The following is a 19577-nucleotide window of genomic DNA, read 5'->3' on the forward strand; positions in this document are numbered from 1 at the left end:
CTTTGTCTCTGCTCAGGCAGTTGGCCCCATCTGCTGGTTCTAAAGTGGCACCTGTGCTCAACCCTCTTCCCCTGGTCACGGCATCCCTGGAGGACCAACCATCATCTGGCTTTGGGTCCCCTAGAGCTTCTGACTCAGGGCAGCAGATACTGAATTCCTACTTAGTATAAACTGAGTGTGTGTACTGGGTTTTATGCAGCTCCATCAACCTGAATCTGAGAGTAGTCTAATGAATGCAGCTTCCACCAGTTACCTGATTTCTGTGACTAGTGTTCCATGGGTGCAGGTTACAACAATGAGGTTGCCCTTGGGCAGCGTCACAGTTCATAGAACCCCACCCTTTCAGCCCCAGACTGAACTTCATACCCAAAAGATAAACTCAGATCCTTCCCCTGGCCCAGCTCCAGAAAAAGAGACCAGATCTAAAAATACCCAGGAGTGGTTAGCTCCTCCCCCAGGAAAGAAGGTTCCAACAAACCCCCAGGTCGGGGCGGGTGGAGAAGCAGAAGCTTTCCCCTTACAGAGTAGCTATGCCAAGCAGGTGTTTGGTCATTTGCAAGCAGGTGACTTTTTTTTTTTTTTTAAGGTTTTACTTATTTATTTGACACAGAAAGAGATCACAAGTAGGCAGAGAGGCAGGCAGAGACAGAGGTGGAAGCAGGCTCCCTATTGAGCAGAGAGCCCAGTGGGGGGCTCAATCCCAGGACCCTGGGATCCTGACCTGAGCTGAAGGCAGAGGCTTAACCTACTGAACCACCCAGGCGCCCCGCAGGTGACCTTTTTTCAACTTGACTTTGCTGGTTCCTCCAGCAAATCAGAGCCACAATTACATTGTAATTTAACAGGATTAGTCATGCAGGCACATCCTGGGCACACACTTCTCTTTTAAAGAGAGCCTGAGGGACGTCTGGGTGGCTCAGTTGGTTAAGCAGCTGCCTTCGGCTCAGGTCATGATCCCAGCGTCCTGGGATCGAGTCCCACATCGGACTTCTTGCTCGGCAGGGAGCCTGCTTCTCCCTCTGCCTCTACCTACCACTCTGTCTGCCTGTGCTCACTCACTCTGACAAATAAATAAATAAATCTTTGAAAAAATAATAAAAAAGAAAGAAAGAAAGCAAGCCTGAGGCTGGTAGGTCTGAGATTTGCCTCCACATCTCCCTGGACCCTCAGACACAAAGTGACAGCACATCCAGTTAAAATTTGAATTTCAGACAAGCAACAAACAATTGTAACATAACTATGTCCCATGCAATACTTGAGATCTACTTATACTAAAAGATATTCTGTGATTTCTGAGGTTTCAAATTGAACCAGGTGTCCTGTATTTTTACTTAATAAAGATGGTGATACTTTTCAAGCAGGATCTTAAAAAAAAAAAACTCTAAGGTGTAGGACCCCTGAATCTCTTCCAGAGCAGGTCCTTCTAAATGATAGGAAGATCAGAGAAACCATAATATGGAATCATCTGAGCTATCTGGGGTTCACAAGTGACCATAAAAAGCCTGATCAGACACTCAGTACAACTTACACCAAATGTTTTTCAAGGGCATAATAGCTTGGATAAAACCCATTAGCACACTTAAATTAATTCTGCACTCCGCGTAATAACACAGCCACTCTCCCTTACTTGTTCTTCCCAGGGGAAACACTTGACCACTTCCGTCGGTCACCTGCTTGAATGCCTAGGTACACAAACAGTGTGACAGTTATTGATTTTTGATGAATGACAGAGCTCTCGCTTCTGAGCTATCACTGCTTTGTTTTCAAACCTTACTTAATTGTTCGGTGATTTCTGATTTTTTTTTTTCTTTCCAGAGAAATAAATGCAAAGTGTTTATTCTCCAAAGGCCGTACACAGAGCTTGCGGGTCTGGTTTCTATGACAACCCCACTTGATACAGCAAACCTAGATTATCTCTAATGACAGACATGAAGTTTAAATTGCACATTCTGAACAAACAGTGCTCTGCTGACCTTTTATTGAAAAATGGAATATGGGGTGATTAGCATAATGTGTTATATAAAAAGGAAAACCGTGTATTCATGGGCATTAGGTACTGGCGATTAGCCGCATCGCTAGTCCTTAACAAACTGCTCGCCGGGATGGAGAGCTTGGGAAATTAAGATCTGCCGTCTATCATTCTCAAATTCCGTAAAGTCTGCGGCAGTAATTGCACTAAACAGTTTTCAAATAACACATGCTGCTGTTTCTCTTACTTATTCAATGGAGTCTTTTAGCAGGGGAGTAAGAACGCAGAGGAAAATTTTACCCATTGTACCAAAAAAATAATAATAACTGTTGGCTCCAATAGCTCTTCGGAAACCATCTCTGCCTCTTAATCCCCTGCTGTAGCTCCTGGAGGAAGCCTGACGTCTTTCGTGTCCTGGCAGCAACCTCCTAGAAGCTGCTCGTTGGCGGGGTGGCACAGCGGGGTCCAGGGTTGGTTAACCACAGGGGGGGGCATGTAGGCACAGCCCACCCACTGGGAACAGAGACCAAGTTCCATGGTCTCAGCCACCACAAAATGGCCAAGGACTGGAGACTTCAGGTTCTAAAGAAAACCACCTGCCTCCAGTCCTGGCTTTGCCTCCTTCCTCCTTGTGACCTTGGGCAGATTCCCTCCAAGACTGGGGTTCTCTTTCTGCACCACGGGAGTTCTATCCAAGGGGCACTGGGTCCCAGGATAGGACCCGCTTCAGAGGATCCCTGTGAGGATTACAGAGAACAAAGTGCTGTAGGTGGGGATGGGGGCCAGCCCCCTGTGACCGCTAGCTGCCTTCACTGCCAAGGGTGAGTCAGGTTCCGTCTTCTCTCTCCTCTGCAGTGTACTCATGGCAGGACCCTCCAGATAGGGCTTTTGAGCTCTAATGAGACACCATGGGATACAGAAACAGTATTGACTCATTCCTTTGACCACATCCGCTGAGCAGGGATGCAGCGTGGACCACAAGGTCAAACCGAAGCTGGTCCAACTCTCTTAGCTGTGGGACTTTGTGCTGGTCTTTCAATCTCACAGAAGTAATCTTCATTGGATCCTCCTAACAACCCTGGACGGAGGAGGTCACGCTCACCAACCTCAGTTCACAAATGTTTAACCAAGTCTCCCAGCAATGGCAAGGCAGCTGGATGGGGTGCACGGCATTCGTCCTAGCACCGGGAGCTGCCGGATGCTCTTGTTCAACTCCCCGCCTTAGGTGGCAGGTAGCACAGTGACCCAGAGGTCTTCAGCCACCCTCACAGGTGGGGACTATCGGTGGGCCCCGTGACCATGGAACCTGCATCTTGCCAGGTCACGGACACCACCCTCAGAGTCCCAGCTTTACCTCGAAACTCTGCCCGGCGGTGGGGGGAAGGAGGGGCCTCCCCAGAACCCCTGGGGGCTACCAGGGGCTCAGTCACAATCGGCCACCTTCCTCCACTCTGGCCTTTTCCCTGCTGCCCACACACCATTCAGGGCATCTGTGGGTTTCTTCCCATAAATCCACCACCTCAGTCAGCTCGTGAGAAGACATCAGGTCTATCGGACCCCTTCTCTTCGAAAGTGTCCGGGTAACGAAAGGCCAGGAAAGATGGAGAAAATGCTCACCAGCTGGGGACACATGAGGACTCAGAAATAAGAGGAGGACAGGGGCCCTGGGTGGTGCAGTCATTAAGCATCTGCCTTTGGCTCAGGTCATGATGCTGGGGTCCACTGGGAGCCCCACAGTGGGCCTCCCTGCTCAGCGGGAGGCCTGCTTCTCCCTCTCCCTCTGCAGCTCAACTGGCTTGCATTCCCTCTCTCCCTGTGTCTCTCCTTCTGTCAAAGAAATAAATAAAATCTTTAAAAAATAAAATAAGATGAGGAAGGGGCACCTGGGTGGCACAGTCGGCAGTCAGTTAAGCATCCAGACTCTTGGTTTTGGTTCTGGTTGTGATCCCACGGTCCTGGGATCAAGCCCTGCTGGCATCAGGCTCAGCACTTAATGGGGAGTCTGCTTAAGACTCGTCTTCTCCCTCCCCCACTGCCCCTGCCACTCATGCTTTCTCTCTAATAAATAAACTCTTTTTTAAAAATTAATAAAAATAAATTTAGTCAAAAGCTTCTGCACAGCAAAGGAAACAGTCAAAAAAACAAAGAGGCAACCCATGGAATGGGAGAAGATATTTGCAAATGACAGTACAGACAAAAGGTTGATATCCAGGATCTATAATGAACTCCTCAAACTCAACACACACGAAACAGGCAAACATATAAAAAAAATGGGCAGAAGATATGAACAGACACTTCTCCAATCGAGACATACAAATGGCTATCAGACACATGAAAAAATGTTCATCATCATTAGCCCTCAGGGAGATTCAAATTAAAACCACATTGAGATATCACCTTACACCAGTTAGAATGGTCAAAATTAACAAAACAGGAAACAACATGTGTTGGAGGGGATGTGGAGAAGGGGGAACCCTCTTACACTGTTGGTGGGAATGCAAGTTGGTGCAGCTCTTTGGAGAACAGTGTGGAGATTCCTCAAGAAATTAAAAATAGAGCTTCCCTATGACCCTGCAATTGCACTCCTGGGTATTTACCCCAAGGATACAGATGTCGTGAAAAGAAGGGCCATCTGTACCCCAATGTTTATAGCAGCAATGGCCATGGTCGCCAAACTATGGAAAGAACCAAGATGCCCTTCAATGGACGAATGGATAAGGAAAATGTGGTCCATATACACTATGGAGTATTATGCCTCCATCAGAAAGGACGAATACCCAACTTTTGTAGCAACATGGACGGGACTGGAAGAGATTATGCTAGTGAAATAAGTCAAGCAGAGAGAGTCAATTATCATATGGTTTCACTTATTTGTGGAGCATAACAAATAGCATGGAGGACAAGGGGTGTTAGAGAGGAGAAGGGAGTTGGGGTAAATTGGAAGGGGAGGTGAATCATGAGAGACTATGGACTCTGAAAAACAATCTGAGAGGTTTCAAGTGGCAGGGGGGTGGGAGGTTGGGGTACCAGGTGGTGGGTATTATAGAGGGCATGGATTGCATGGAGCACTGGGTGTGGTGCAAAAATAATGAATACTGTTTCTCTGAAAATAAATAAATTGAAAAAATTAAAAATAAATAAATTTAGTAAAAATAAAAGTTAATAAAGATAAAAAATTAATAAATCTATAAAATCCTTTTAAAAATAAGGACACATAACAACTAAAAGCAAAGGAGGATCTTGGATCAATCGTGGAACAGAAAATGGACATCAGTGGGGGGCACATGGGGAGACTTGGATCAAGTCTGCAGTTCAGTTAATAGTACCAGCAATGTTCACTGACTAGTTTTGATAAATGCGTGACAAGTATGTAAGCTGCTACCATGAAACCCGATGAGGGCGTACAGGAAAACGGCATCAGCCTTGCAACTCTCAGCTAAACCTAAAATTACTGCAAAACAAAGTTTTCAAACAAACCACCTCCCCCCACCAAAAAAAAGAAAAAATGTGTGTGTGTGTGTGTGTGTGTGTGTGTGTGTGTGTAACAGTGTTTCAGGGTGGACATTGGACAGCCTGGGCCCCATAAGCGAGCTGTCGAAATGGTTTTTCCTCTCCCTGTGACCCTGGCCCTTTGCTTTCATCTCCCGGTGGTTGATTGTCCTCTCAGCCCGGCACGGTCCTCATCTGTGGGTCTCGCTTCCCTGTCCCTCCTCCACAGGGAACAGAGCCCATCCTTGGAAGGAGAAAGGATGTCAAACCCAGTGTCAGACCATTTAGTTCTCAGGAGGCGGAGCCCCTTCCCCAGCGGGCAGCCCAGCCCCAGGCCCGGCCAGTCAACTGCTCCCTTCCCTGGCCACAGGGCCTGCTTCGGACATTGGTCCTTTACTCAGTAGGTTCTGGGCTGGGACTGTTCCTAAAATCGTCTGAAAAGAGGCAGTCTTTCTAGTGAGATTGCTCAGCCAGTAGAATATAAACTGGGGCTAGGGGAGAGGGAAACCACACGGAGAACATCCCCCCTTCCAGAACGAAGCCAACAGCCAAGAAAACAGAGGAGAGATGGAGACAACGGAGGACTTCATTTGAGCCCCATGAACCAGCCATGCTTCAAGTTCGTGTCACCACCAGAACTTCTCAGTTCCATAAGCCAACATTTCCTCCTTGTTGCTTAAACTAGTTAGCATGGAGTTTCTGTGGCTCACGACCTCCAAAGCTGAGCCTTCCCTGGTGGCGAGCCCTGTAAGTCTCTCCCCCCTTCCCCACAGGCTCCCGCGCCCCTTCCACCAGCCTTGGTGCCCACTGTGTGCAGCAGGAGAGACGAGACAGGTTCCCGCTAGCCTTCAGGGGCCTGACCGAACATCTGTGTTTGGGTTTCCCCAGAAGCAGAGCCTGAGATAAGGAAGCACGGGTCGGGGCAGGAGGTGAATAAATGAGATAGGGAAGGAGTGTCCCCATGTGGGTTACGGTCATTAGTAACCATGATCCCTCCCAAGACCTCCAAGAGAGGGTGTAGATGCCCGCCCACCTGAGGTCCAAGCAAGCGAAGGGTTTACACACCAAATTTGAGCCTCTCGGGTTGAAGGCTGCTCCTGGAGAAATTAATTAGCATTCCTGCCCTGCCCGCGTGCTGGGCGAGTACAGGCCCAGGCAGACCAGCAGGTGCTTCCAGGATGGACTCATCAGTGTTCACAGAAACGTGAGCACCCAGGGAGGCGGGCAGGTCCAATGGCAGCAGCTACGTGTGCCCACCCCATCGGGCGACTGGGCTTCCGCTTAGTTTTCCAGCCTCTGAGGCATCCCCCGGATTCCCAGGCCCTGTGCACTGCTTTCCTGTCAACACCCCAGATCTCCAGGGACAATCACTTGGGACCACACCCTATGGACACGGTCACATTCTGTCCAGGGCCTCCGTGTTCCTGCAGTTCTGGGCCCGCCCACACTGGACAGGGAGGGGTGCCCCATCCTGTAAGACCTAACCTGGCACAGCCTGGCTCTCTGTCTCCGTAGCACCTGCCCCGTCTAGGCCAGATGCCTCTATCCCCGGCCCCCTACCCTCTTCCACAGGACCCGACCCCTCACCCCCATCTTCCCGCAGCTCCTGAAATCCCACCTCCTCCAGGACACTCTCCCAGTTTTAGCCTCCCTGGAGAAAAAGCAAATAAGTGGTCATTTGACTGGAAAGGACAGTTTCTTTTCAAAGGATGCTAGCCCAAGTAGCTCTCCTTCTGGAAGAAAGAACCACTGGATGGTACCAGGTACCTACCTGAAACTATTCACAAAAGTAAGTTCTAGATGGAATGTGTATTCACATGTAAGAAAGTAAAACAATAAAAATCACACAATTTAGGAGACCAAACAAAATGTAAGTGAGGCCTGAGGAAACTTTTTTTTTAATATTTTATTTATTTATTTGGCAGACAGAGATCACAAGTAGGCAGAGAGGCAGGCAGAGAGAGAGGAGGAAGCAGGCTCCTTGCTGAGCAGAGAGCCTGATGCGGGGCTCAATCCCAGGACCCTGAGATCATGACCTGTGCAGAGGCTCAACCCACTGAGCCACCCAGGTGCCCCCTGAGGAAACTTTTTAATGGAGAGAGAAAATTCCAAGTTTATAAAAGCAGTTTTAACCAAAAATATTAAACAGTCCTGAATAGCAAAGGATAGAAGTAAACGGAAAAATTATTGAGTAGGGAAAATATTTTCATTTGAGAGAATCAAGAGTTACTATCTGTCCTGTATAAAGAGTTCTCACAAATTGATAAAAGAAAGACAACAGAAGTAGGCAAAGGATACATTCATAAATTCACTAAAAATCCAATCTAAATGGCTAATAAATATCTGAAGACCAAAAAAAGGGAGGGAGTGGAAGATGCACATGACAAGGACAAGGATTTATCAGAGGCCAACTACTCCTGCCCACTTGAGGCCACATAGCACAGAACATAAAAGCCTGGGCAGCCGGAGCTACACACTCCAGTGCGTGCACTAGCTGTGTCCACGCACTCTGAGCCTGCTCGTCTCTAAACCGGATAATGATGGGACCCAGCATTGGGGACCTGTGGTAAGTTTCAGTGAGATGCTAGGGTACGTCAGCACAGGGACTGGCGGACAGTGAACCCTCAAAACACAGGAAATGCTGCCGGACTGTGGAAGGCGGAAAAGATGTCTTTCAGGATGGTGACAGTTCCCTCCCAACCCAGAGCCACCTGCCACAAAAGGCCTTTGCTTAGGGATTGAATTATGTCCCCCACAAAGATATGTTGAATACTTAAGACCGTCGACCTCAAAATGTGACCTCACGTCTCGGGCTGTTGCAGATATAATTCATCAAGATGACGTCACACTGGAGTAGGGTGGGACCCTAGTCCAGTGCAAGGAGAGAGCGACACAGAGACAGATCAACAGATGGAAGATGGGCACACGAAGACGAGGCAGAGCCCAGGATGAAGCTGTCACAGGCCAGCACCCACCAGGAGGCGGCAGAGGGAGCATGGCCCTGCCAACACCAGAAGACACATTTGCCTGGTGGTGGCATCACCCCAGGGTCAAGTCAGGGCACAAGACTGCAGGCTGCTGCAGCTACAGACCGGTGGCCACAAGGGTTACTTCAAGTGTCATTTCGTGGCCATGTTCAGGCATCCCCTGCCTCATTCCCCCCGCACACCCTACACACACCCTACACACACACACACACACGCACGCACGCACACTCTCAGCTGTATTTGCTCTCCCCCATGGCAAACGGTCTCTTGGTTTGATCTGATTTTGTTACCTACCTCCCAACCCCCAACCTCACCCGTTCCAACCAGCTCCCCAACCCCTCTACCCCATCAGTTGACATTTAACCTCCCCTAAAATCTTTGGTTTGAGGGGGCGAACGATCTGGCTCCTTAAAAAAGAAAACCGATTTCCAAATGCTGAGTCATTCACCCCCGGAGCAGGGCCTGAGGGAGAAGTAGGTCAGCCCGGGGTGCAGAAGCGCCTGGCTGAGTACGGCCCGCCCGCGGGCAGCCAGAGCTGCTGAGTGCTGCGTGTGTTCACTGGTTCCAGCTGCACGACAGCCCAGAGGGATGAACTACGATCCTCCCCATTTTCTAGATGAGAAATGGAAGCCCAGCAACCAGGCTGCATGCTGACCCAAAACGAGTTGCTAATCCCAGACACAGCAGCAAGAGACAGGGGTTCATCATTCGCTTTCATTCATTCATCAAACATTTGGTGAGCAGCACCCTACCCTCAAGACAGTTGCTCTGCTGGAGGAGACAGACAAGAAGAGCCCCTAATTATAACAGTGGGTGGTCAACAGTCTACTGAGGGAAAGCCAGGAGAAACACCCAGTCTTTGGTCTTTGGCAGTGGGGGGGTTGGTCAGGGAGAGCTTCCTGGAGGAAGCAGTCACAGAGTCAGGTCCTGAAAAGGAGTGGGAATTGGCCAGGTAGAAAGGCAGACGTGCGGTAGACTAGAAGCCAGAAGATGGCGAGGGCCTTTGAAGGAAAAGGAGGGGCAGCAAGAGACTGAAGCCAGCTGCGTCCAAGGAAGCGCTCTGACCCACGGCCATATTTCAAGCTAGAAAACCTAGATATGAACTCTGACCCCACCTGTTCCTAGCTGGGTGACCTTGGGCAAACCACCCCTCTGGGCCACAGCCCCCCCCCCCCCCCGTCTGGAGCATGCAGAAAGGAGCAGGAGCTCCCAAAGAGGGCTCCGTAAAGGTGACAGGAGCAGCAAGCACTTGGCCTCTCCAGAGGCCCGGGCTCCGGGCATCCTCACTCTCCTCCGAGAGCGTCAGCCCCACACAAGGCAACACTCGGCCCAGGGTCCAGCGAAGCAGAGAGGCGGGCCTGCGGCTCTCACGAAGGAGAAGAATCTTAAGTCTTGGCATCAGCGAGACCCCAGGAAACCCACCCTCCCACGACTGACCTAAATCTTCAGGTCGCCTCCTCCTTCCCAAGAGAAGGCTCAGCCCAGAAGCTGCACTGAAATTCCAAGAAAGGTCACTGCGAGTTTCCCCCAGCCCGAAGCAGAAACGCACGGCGCAGAGGAAAACATGGAGCGGTTTCTCCGCGTGAGGAAGCCAGCCGGGCAGGGAGAAACCCCACCCGCCTGCTCTTCACCAGACCCCCTGTGTCCCTGAGCAGGACGTGCGTGTGGAGCGCCCCCGCCGTGGGGACGGCAGGCCGCACAGGCAGGGAGGAGGCTCCAGGAGCTAGGACAAGGGTGTGCTCTCCCCATGGCTCCTGAATTTGGAAGGGAAGCAGCGGATTTAAAGTAACCATTAAAAATAACCAGACAGGGGCGCCTGGGTGGCTCGGTTGGTTGGGCAGCTGCCTTCAGTTCAGGTCATGGTCCCCGGGTACTGAGATCGAGTCCCATGTCGGGCTCCTTACTCCTCGCTCAGTGGGGAGCCTGCTTCTCTCTCTGCCTGCCTGCCACTTTACCTGCTTGTGTTCTTTCTCTCTCTCTCTCTGACAAATAAATACAAAATCTTAAAAACAAAAACAAAAACAGAAATAACCAGACAGAACCGTAGGCTGGAGCAACCCGCACCTGGATCCCTTTCCAGGCAGAGTCGCGGACACCTTCCCAGGAAACTTCTCAAGCGGTCATCTGGCCTTCCCAGCTAGTGGGAATCCTCCGAAACAGGACCCCAACGCCGGTCTTCAGCCACCCTGGGTCTAATGGGGGAGCGGCTGCTCCTTGACCCTTGACCTCGCTATTTCCACAGCCTTCAGGCTTGGTCAGTCATGGTGAGCACAGGCCACCGCGGGAGAAACCAGGTCTTACTCTGGTTTGTACAACTAGCCTCCAAACACCCCTCTTTATGTTTAAAGATTTATTTTGAGAAAGAGAGAAAGAGCGAGAGTACGCGCACACAAGCGCCACACGGGGAAGGGGCAGAGGGAGAGAGAGAATCCTAAGAATGCTCCCCACTGAGCCCAGAGCCTGAGGCAGGGCTCGATCCCAGGACCCTGAGATCATGACCTGAGCCGAAACAACCTACTGAGCCACCCAGGCGCCCCCAATACCGATTCTCTAAAATAACCCTGATTATAATAAATCATACGGAAGAAACTGCCCTTTGCGGGAGGAGGGGATTTTAATCTCATTTATTTAAAAACAAAATAAAACGACTCACCAACTCACAAATGCCACCAGCTACAGTTTGCCTCTCTGGACTCACGGCTTGCCAGTCAGAAGAGAAGGGTGGGGCCGCTGAGGGGAAACATGAGAAGAAATGTCCCCTGAAGGCCCCGAGGACTGAGCCACTGACTGTCAAGTGTGGGGAGAGCAACCATGTGGAAGTTACCAGAAAGCACGAGGGTAACGTGTTTCTGAAGAAATTCACACGCCACACGGAGACTACTTTCCTGCCTCTGATGTTCCTCGAGAGACAGAGTCGGCATCTGCGCTACCTTTAATTGCCTCCAAGGTGCCACACTATCTTCCTTGAAAGCGGCTTCCCACAGAGACCGGGATACAGGGGACCCGTGGTAATAACCCGGTTACCTCGAACTCAGTGTCTGGAAGAGTCAATACTAAATAAATGATCTTTCTTTGGCTGTTATTAATAATCCACTCAGACTGTTTAATCCGAGGAAGGGGATGCCCAAATAGAAGCCTCCAAAGCCCTGGGTCATTAGTCTCCTTCCCCACACGGACACCCAACCTAGCCTGTGCCTGTTGTTGTTGTTGTTGTCTTTTTGAGCGTTCATGTACCTCGAGTTTAGAGACCCACGGAGAAAGGTGCCTCCTGGTCAGGCCACGGCACCCACAAATGAACAGCCCATTGGACCCATGGGCAGCCCAGAAGGTTCCAGAACGCTGATGGATGGAGCCTAACTCATCTGTCAGGAGTCCAGGGGCAGCCTCAAGCCACAGGCTTCATCCCAAAAGATAGAAGTGTCTCTGAGTGTTTGCCAACCTACTGTTTTTCCAAACACCCTGAAAACACCCACGACCAGCTGGTGACAGCTTAGAGAAATGCTGGCTTTTTCCTCCATGGGGGCTGCCTTGAGAATTTAGAAGTAAGAAGTGGGACCACCAGGAGCTTGTGATACTGTACAGCAACCGGTGTATCTGGGACTTTCTTTGCAGGTGTCTGTCCTAGGGGTCTATAAAGGCAGATCAGTATTTGGGGACCATCTCATTTATGGGAGTCTTTGAGATTTCTTGTGTTTTGTTCTAGGGACTTTTTTTGCTGGTGTTTTTCCCTCAAAAAAAAAAAAAAAAATTCCTAGCAGTTCCTAGGCCTGTGAGCAGACAAGGTCACCCCCACTTCCCAACCGAGTTGTAAAGCCCCCAGACACAAAGGGAGCCACTCCCAGTTCTCCGCTTTCAGGACCTGGTCACCCCCCGGGGAAAACAGGTCACATCCAATGGCATCTCTTGTTTCTGGCCTCCCCTGAGTGCCAAGTCCACATGGAGAAACCTAGCATCAAGCTCACTGAATTCTCACAGCAGACTCTGAGAGGGGCTACTGCTATCCCCACTTGAGGTAGAGAAACGGAGGCCCAGGGAGGTAGACCAGTTTTCCCAAGGCCAGAGAGCCATGGGAGATTCAAACCACGTTCTGGCTCACTCCAGAACCCACACGCTTACTACTTGATACCACAGAAGATGGGAAGGAACCTGCTCCAGGTACCTCGGGCCCGTGGCCTGCTGCCAGTGTGCACTGAGGTCATGTGGGGACACTGAGAAGAGCACTGCCTCGGCCTCAGGAAGCACCTGCCGGGGGGACGCCAAGCCCCAGCCCCTAAGAGCCTGCTTTGTCAGCTTTTCCCTGGCCGCCTTCTGCAGCACAGTCCCCGGGATAAGAGGCCATGTGGGAGGAGTATCTGCCCTGGGGCTCCTTCGTGCCACCTTCTGCCTCCCAACAAGCACCAGGAGAGGCTCTGGCTCTCTCTCTTGACCTCATGGCAAGGCACTGCCTGCTCTGACGCTTCTTTCGGGGACAACTGTAATTTGAGGGGACCAGAGTACAGAAAGCAAAGCAGTACCTGTCCATCCTACTCAGCAGCTTTTCCCCAACTCATGTCATCCTCCCAAGAACCCTGTGCAGTGAGCAGGGCAGGACCAAGGATCCCTGTGTTACAGATGAAACAGTAGAGGCTCTGAGGGCTTTGCCTGATGTTCTGAGCTTTAATGGAAGAACTGGCTCTGTGCCATCTGCCCTGTGCACAGACTGCCAGCTTTCTCTTCCACTTTCTACTGCTTTCCTTAATGTTCCCAAGGCTCTGAGTGCTTGCATTGAAATAGTCCTCTGCAAACCAGTACCCTGGACAGAGCAACCATGAACAGCCACACAGGTTGCACACTGCACAACTCCAGGGAATACCATTCACTTGGAGTATGATGCCCAGAGTTCTGCCCTGAGTCCAGACCCCACAGAGGCCTGGCCCAGCATCTCCCCCAGTTATACAGAGCCCAATGCCCCCTGTGCCCTGGTCTTCTGGACTCCTTCAGTTGAGCATGGCCTCATCAGCCTGGACAGACAATCACACTCAAAAGCCTACTGGTCCCAACCGATTCTCACTCTAAACCAAGCCCTATCTGAGGCCACAGCACAACCCATGAGGACTGGCTGGAGAAGGCTGGGGGGCTGTGCTCAGGTCAGCACAGCAGGAAATCCACCTTCCACAGCCGCAGACCCATCTTCCCCGCCCCTCGGCTTTACTTCCCAATGCGCCCCGCAGGACCATTATTCAGGGTCCACAGCATAAACATATGCACCGAGTAAATCTAGCCCGAGTCCCCGGGAAGAGGACTTGAGGAGTGTACAGCACTGCCAACAGCTAATGAAATCCCAGCCCTGGACAGGAACCAGGCTCACACAGTGATTTATCCCCGCTCAGTTAATTCTCCCCCATTACCGATCCAACCAGAGACTTGTAACCATGGGCTTGTTAGCAAGAAGGGGGAAAAAACTAGCCCTGCAGACTCATCATATGGAACAAGAGAAGCTTAGCTTTGAGTCAGAGAACAAGCTTATTTATATTCATTAACCCCAAAGTGACCGTCATTAACTGAGCGCAAACTAGGTGTCAGGGGCTCTCTGAAATTCCTTCCGTGTGTCACCTCCGTTAGATTTCAGGGCAACAAAGTGAAGTGAGCACTTTGCTGTGCCCATTTTAAAGACGGGAAACCAAAGGCATAAAGGCAGCAGGATGATCTTGCCTATGATCGTCAGGCAGCGGGCGGCAAAGACCCAGCTCCTGTGCCAGGTATGTATTTGTCCAGCCGCTGCCTCCTCTGTGCCACAGACTTGCCAGGTGCAGCTCACAGACAGCAGAGCCCGTCCCAAGCCTGCTGCCTTTGGAGGCTGGCAGCAAAGGTGGCTTTCATCACACGGACGACACAAAATGCACCCGTGGAAGGTGGCCAGGGGAGGATATGGAGGCCTTCTGGTGCAGGGGCGGGAGGAGGTCTGGGAAGGCTTCTCTGAGGAGCCAAGGAGAGCTAAGGGATGCCAAACAGAGGTGAGGAAGAGGAAGGAAAGAGGAAGGTTAGACCCCATGGCAAGAGGGCAGCAGGATTCCAAGGACTTGGAAAGAGACCGTATATAAGACAAGAACACTTACTGGAAGGTTCTAGCAAAAGTCATCCATCTGTGGTGGCAGTGGTTGCCTGGGCTGGGAGGCGGAACAGGGGAGAGATTACCAAGGGTCACTGACCTGTTCACTATCCTGATGGTGGTGACAGCTACACAGGTGTATACTTGTGTCAAAGCTCGTGGAACTGCACAACGTCCAGCTGACTCACCATCCATTACGATGGCCCACCAAAGATGTTAAGAAATGAATATGGGAGGCCGGGGTGGCCGGAGAGGGACGGGAGAGGAGGCTGGAGGCCCAAGAGGGGCTGGCTCAGCCGGGCTTTACCACTGAGGGCTGGGGCCATATTCGGAGGCACTGGCGACCAGGACTCGAACATGGAAATTTGTGGGGGTCACATTCAACCCCCAACCGGCAGTCTGAGAAGAAGAACTCAGCAAGATGGAGGAAGGAGGAACAGTGGCTGAGAGCAGGCCAGAGTTAGAATTGTTTTGCCACCTCCTCTGAGAGTCGGGGCCACACTCCTGCCACAGTGACATGCAGGACAGTACACCCAGGGCCAGGAGAGCACAGAAGACAGCCCGGCTCCCCAGCCTCCTCCGATCCAGGACTCCTCCTCTCCAGCACCTGAACTGAGATACCAAAGAAAAACTGTTAGGGCTCCAGTTCCAAGCCTCAGAGGGCGGGTAGCGTGGTAGACAAAATAATGCCGTCCCCCAAAATGTCCACACCCTCATGCCCGGGATTACCTTGCATACCTTGCACGGCCTCAGGACTGACGTGAGGATGGTTAAGGATCTTTCGATGGGGAGACTATCCTGGATCACCTGGTACCTGAGCCACTGGAGGCCTTAAAAGAGGAGGTGGCAGACGGAGAAAGGAAGGAGCGGTCGGAAATATGAGACTCCACCCCCTGGCTCTGCAGCGGGGAGGAAGGGGCTATAGGCAAAGGATGCAGGTGACCTCTAGAAGCTGGGAGAGGCAAGAAAACAGGTTGTCCCTGAGCCTCCAGGAGCAACACAGCCCTGCCCACCTGATTTTAGCCCGGTGAGACTTGTGCCAAACACTGGCCTGACTGTTAGAAAAATCAGTCTGTGCGGTTTTAAGCCACTAAGCTTATGATGGGTTGCAGCACGGGAAAGCTCATGTGGGTGGAGCTGGACACTCTGGCCCCGAGAAGAGGATGGGCCCAGGCAGGGTCTAAGAAGCGAAGCGAGGCTGACCCTGGTCCCCACCCTCCAACTGCAAAGGTCCTCACTGGGTCCCCTCCAGCGAGTGAGGAGCTCATCACAGCTGCACTGAAGGGCTGCTGGGTGCTGGACTCATGGGGCAGGAGACTTCTGGTGCTCGGAGCTGTGGTTACTGCTCTGGGGCCGGGACATGAGCAAAGGGACCCCAGAGGACAGGAAAGCTGGGCTGTCGGACCTCACATCACTCCTGTAAACTTGCTTTGCTAAGGAGAAAACATGACGGAGAAAGGACACTTGTCCGGGGTCCCTAGGAAGTTAGAGGCCAGAGCCAAAGTAGAACCAAGGTCTCCCACCATCCAGGCCAGCAGGCCAAGAGAGCTGCAGCCCTCGGCGGAGGCTCCCTGCATCACAGCAAGGGCTCCTGATGGAGGTTTTCTACCTAGGCACAGATCTCGGGCCCCACAAGAACCCTGTATCCCGCACTCGCAGCCTCTGGGGACCTGGTTCCCAAGGGAGCTCACAAGCCCACCGGGTGCCCCACAACGCCCCGCACCATCTCAGGGAAGCCTCCTGCAGCTTCCAGACAGTGCTGAGACAAATACCAAGGCTGCCAAGCACATGGTAAAACCCATTCCCAGGGAGGGCTCTGGAGGCTTGTCCCACAACGATTCGTTTGCACCCTCTGGCCGGGAGGGCCTAAGCAGGCCCAGCTGGGGATCTGCATATCCTATCGGCCCTTCTGGACAGGCAGCAGGTGCCAAGGTCAGCTACGTGCTGGAAGTGGAGGGAAGTGATGAGTATGGGAGCCTGAGGTTCCAGCTCCCCAGGGAAAGGCATCTCTCAGGTCTCAGATAACTCACTGAACATTGCCAGCGCATCCCCACGCAGGATCCTTCCCTCAGTAGGGTGGTGAAGCCACCCGGAGCGTCAGCAGTGGGCCATGACATTACCCCAGGTGGGTTTTGCAAAAACGGTAAAGAATTTTAAAACCTGGCCTCCCTCCCAGCACCACAAGGGCCAAATGAACGGGGCCGCGGCACTGTGGGAGCGTGGCCGAGGGAATCCGTCACCTTGGCCGATTCATAAGACACTGTTTAATGTGAAGAATCGTTCAAGACGGCTTCTCCTTGCTTTTCTCTGAGCGCCGGGATATTTTATTGTCATCGTGTGAAGGTCCATTAGCAGCAGTCCTGGGAAATGGCTCTTTCAAGGTCAGGGCTGTACAAGCAAAGGAACAGAAGGAGCAATTACTCCAAACGTGGGAGCGTTCAGACGCTTAACGCTTAGAGAAAGGGAGGCTTCCAGTTGGAAATAAAGCCACACACTGCTTTCCGGGACTGGCACATTTTCTGATTGAGCAGGAGCAGCGGGATCGTGCAAACAGGATGCGGTGCTTCGTACCAGAGATGGCTCAGACGCGACTACAGGCTGGTCCGCGGCAACCCAACCAGCTGGACGGCTTCCTGGCCTCCCCACCCTGCTCTGCGCGTCTCAGCTTTGGGCTGGGCTTGTCCAGTGGCGGTCCCGGCAAGAGAGTAAGATGGCAGGACAGGGTCGTGGGGGAAGGGAGATCTCGGCTATAGACCAGCAGCTCCCAATCCCCCACCCTCCAGCCAACAGCTCTGGATAAGGTGCTCTGCTCTGCTCCAGGCTCGGACACCACTAGCTGGCCAGCATGGTAAGCACCTCATCCCAGGAGGGGGGGGGGCAGTCCTTTCTTCCCCATCCTCCCCTCTGTGAGCAGTCCCTAAGCCCAGCAACCTCAGGGACCCCTTTGGGTGTGCCCTCAGCTCCTGCCAAGGCCCAAATGACCTTCCCACCTCCAGAAGTTCTCCCTGGACGACTCTAGCCTCCTTCCTTGAGTCGCTAATGAACACAGTAGGTCTTCAGATACTAGTCCAGTTGGCCAGGCCGTTTTGGCCCTCCCGGGCAGGAACCAGACTGTATAAACCATTCACCTTCCCACAGTGCCCACAGAGAGTGATCTGGCTGAGCTGGTCAGCCCTTCAGGAGAAAAACCCCTTTTTCCCTGTCAAGTTCATGGGCCTGAAGGCAGTGGCTAGGATGCCCCGGGAGAGCCGGGATGAGCTTGGGAAAGAGAAACACGAACATGAGTGACCAAAGTCAAGGCAGAGGGGAGGCATCCCTCAAACCCTCCTCCCCCTACCCCTTCCTGCTTCCTGCAGCCAACGGCCCGCCCCAAGGCAAGAGGCAGGACTGTCCTCAAGGTCTGGCATGGAAGAAAACACATCCAGTCAGCGAACGTCGAAAGGTTGTCCAGGCCACCCCAAAATCACACCTCTGGGCCATAAACAAACAAGACCTAGATGCGGGCTAGGCTCTGGCCTCGACCTTCCAAGTCTCCACCTATCAGAGAAGGGGATCCAGTCAGCCTGAGCTTAGTAGTTTGTGGGGTCCCCAAAAGGAGACCCTGATGAAGGATGGGAGGACAGATAGTTTATCTGGGACACGATCACAAGAAGCACAGGCTCCTGAAGCAGGTACGGCAGGGAAGGGAGGAAGGCCAGCGAGAGGTACTGACCACCAGGGGTGGCGGGCTCGATCCACCGCAAACTCCCGGAGACCAGGCAGAGCTGCCCGGAGTTGTCCCACTGAGAGCCACTGCCTGGAGCTTCAGACTAGCCACGCACACAGACCAGCACATGCCCCCGAGAACAGCCTTGGAAAGAGACACAGGATGTCACCAGGGTGCAGGGACTATCCAGGGGACTTCAGGGATGGGCTGGGGAGCACATCCTCAGCCACTCCCTTCACCTCTCTGAGAAATGGGCACACGTGTTGGGAAGGCTGAGTGGTGGGAAGTTTCAGAAGCCTTCTCCACGCAGTGCTGAGCAGTCAAGAAGGGCTCTGCACAGACAGCCGCGACGTTCCAGAACTACAGCAGTGCCACGTGTCCATGAGCTACGGGACGGAGCACAGGGATCCCGCAGAGGGACTGCAGGTTGGTGCCTTGGAGACTTCCCAGAGGAGGCATCTAAAGACTGGGTAGTGTTTGGGGCACCTGCGTGGCACAACTCTTGAGCGGCCAACTCTTGGCTTCAGCTCGGGTCATGATCTCAGGGCCATGAGGTGAGCCTGCCTTGGGCTCCCGGCTCAGCACAGCGCTGGCTTGAGATTCTCTCTCCCTCTGTCCCTCATGCTCGTTCTCTCTCTCTCTCTCTCTCTCTCTCTCTCAAATAAATCAGTCTTTAAGGATGGGCTAGTATTTGATCAGCAGATAAAGAATCCGACTTAATAACCCAACCCTTCCTTTGTGGAATCACAGACACTACTTCCGGAAGGGACCTCAGAGGCAAAGAAGTGATCCCTCCAGAGGAGAAGAAAGGCAGCCAGGGCCCCCAGAAGTGAGGGAGCTCCCAGTGCTTGGCCGCTCCCTGCAGGCAGCCCCAGGGGCCCAGGGAACCATTAGAACAGGTGCCAGTTCTTAAAGGACCAGCTGCCCGGTGCTGCCATCCAACTCAACATGCAGAAGAGCCTCACAGAAGTGCCTCCTTCCGACGGTGATGGAGCCAAGTGAGGAAATGTCATACTCACGCCAGACACATTGTCCCACGTGAGTCTCATTCATCTGATTTAAATTGCTTTCATTCTGTCAACACTTACTGAGGCTTTTAGGAACCAGGCTTTGAGAACCAAGTGCAGATTAGAGACAAACAGAAGTCAACGACAACATTCACCAGAGAAGTGTGATACCCAGAGACTTAAAGTACAGTGGAATGCAGGCAAGGGAGCAATTAGGTATGCCGGGGGGACAGACACACGGAGAGCCAAACTGGGTCTTAAAGGATGCATAGGAGTTTGCTAGGCAGAAGAAAAGCAGTGCGGGGGAGGCCATTCCAACTGGAAGAATCAG

At 52.3% G+C, this 19577-nt stretch overlaps 1 long non-coding RNA gene across 2 annotated transcripts in view; it reads right to left on the minus strand.

Moving 5' to 3' along the window:
• Nucleotides 1-19577, minus strand: part of LOC132015419 (uncharacterized) — a 144008-nt gene that overhangs the window by 82784 nt on the left and 41647 nt on the right. Inside the window, exon 3 of one of the 2 annotated variants that reach the window (XR_009403670.1) lies at nt 16819-16921. The exons of the other annotated variant lie outside the window; for it this stretch is intronic. This is a non-coding gene — a long non-coding RNA (uncharacterized LOC132015419). Of the gene's footprint in view, nt 1-16818; nt 16922-19577 lie in introns of those variants that run through there. 2 annotated transcript variants of the gene reach the window in all.

This window comes from Mustela nigripes, chromosome 4, assembly GCF_022355385.1.
Source record: "Mustela nigripes isolate SB6536 chromosome 4, MUSNIG.SB6536, whole genome shotgun sequence".
In the NCBI taxonomy this organism is placed as follows: domain Eukaryota; kingdom Metazoa; phylum Chordata; class Mammalia; order Carnivora; family Mustelidae; genus Mustela; species Mustela nigripes.